Genomic DNA, 1,624 nt, shown 5'->3' on the forward strand with positions numbered 1-1,624 from the left:
AAGAACAAACAACCTGACTAATAATAAGAAGACCTGAATAAATATATTTGTAAAGAGAACATGAAGATGTTCAACAGGCAGATGAAAATATGCTCAACATCATTAATCATCAGAGAAATGCAAATCAAAACCACAATGAGATATCACATCACACCTGCCAGAATGGCTATCATCAAAAAGAACACAAATAACAAATGTTGGAGAATATGTGGAGAAAAGGGAACATTTGTACACTGTTGCTGGGAATGTAAGTTGGTATAACCACTGTGTAAAACAGTACAGAGGTTTCTCAAAAAATTATAAATAGAACTACCATATCACCCAGCAATCACACTCTGGTTTATATCTGAAAGAAACAAAAACACTAATTTGAGCCCCTCTCTTCCTTGGAACTCCCTACGGGGGTGGAAGCCATCTTCTACTCAGCATCATGGCTGCTCTCAGATCCCTCGTGAAGCCCAAGATCATCAAAAGGAGGACCAAGAAGTTCATCCAGCACCAGTCAGACTGATATATCAAAATAAAGTGGAACCGGCAGAAAGCGAGAGGCATTGACAACAGAGTGTGAAGCAGATTCAAGGGCCAGATCTTGATGCCCAACATCAGTTATGGGAGCAACAAGAAAACAAACACATGCTGCCCAGCAGCTTCTGGAAGTTCCTGGTCCACAGCATCAAGGAGCATGAAGTGCTGCTGATGTGCAACAAATCTTCCTGTGCTGAAATTATTCACAATATCTTATCCAAGAACCACAAAACCATTGCAGAAAGAGCACCCCAGCTGTCCATCAGAGTCACCAATCCCAATAACAGGCTGAACAGTGAAGAAAATGAATAGACATCTCATGGTGCACATTGTGTTTGTGTTAATAAAACCACAAAACTCGAAAAAGCACACTAATTTGAAAAGATACATGAATCCCAATGTTCAGAGTAGCATTATTCACAGTTGCTAAGATATGGAAGCCACCTAAGTGTGTTCTTTTATTCTTTTTTTAACATCTTTATTGGAGTATAATTGCCTTAAGCTGTTGTGTTAGTTTCCACAATATAACAAAGGGAATCGGCTATACATATACATATATCCACATATCCACTCCCTCTTGCATCTCCCTCCTACCCTCCCTATCCCACCCCTATAAGTGGTCACAAAGGATGGAGCTGATCTCCCTGTTCTATGCAGCTACTTCCCACTAGCTATCTATTTTGCATTTGGTAGTGTATATATGTCAATGCCACTCTCTCACTTCCTCCCAAATTATCCATCCTTCTCGCTGTGTGCTCAAGTCCATTCTCTACATATACGTCTTTATTACTCTCCTGCCTGCCCCTAGGTTCTTCAGAAATATTTTTTTTAGATTCTGTATGTATCTGTTAGCATACAGTATTTGTTTTTCTCCTTCTGACTTACTTCACTCTATATGACAGTCTCTAGGTCCATCCACCTCACTACAAATAACTCAATTTTGTTTCTTTGTATGGCTAAGTAATATTCCACTGTACATATGTGCCACATATTTTTAACCATGCATCTGTTGATGGACACTTCGGTTGCTTCCATGTCCTGACTATTGTAAATAGAGCTGCAATGAACATTGTGGCACATGACTCTTTTTGAATTACGG

At 39.5% G+C, this 1,624-nt stretch overlaps 1 pseudogene; it reads left to right on the forward strand.

Moving 5' to 3' along the window:
* Positions 1-430: 430 nt before the first annotated feature.
* On the forward strand, positions 431-837 carry LOC136142908 (large ribosomal subunit protein eL32-like; annotated as a pseudogene).
* The last annotated feature ends 787 nt before the right edge of the window (positions 838-1,624 follow it).

Source organism: Phocoena phocoena, chromosome X, assembly GCF_963924675.1.
Source record: "Phocoena phocoena chromosome X, mPhoPho1.1, whole genome shotgun sequence".
NCBI classification, from domain to species: Eukaryota; Metazoa; Chordata; class Mammalia; order Artiodactyla; family Phocoenidae; genus Phocoena; species Phocoena phocoena.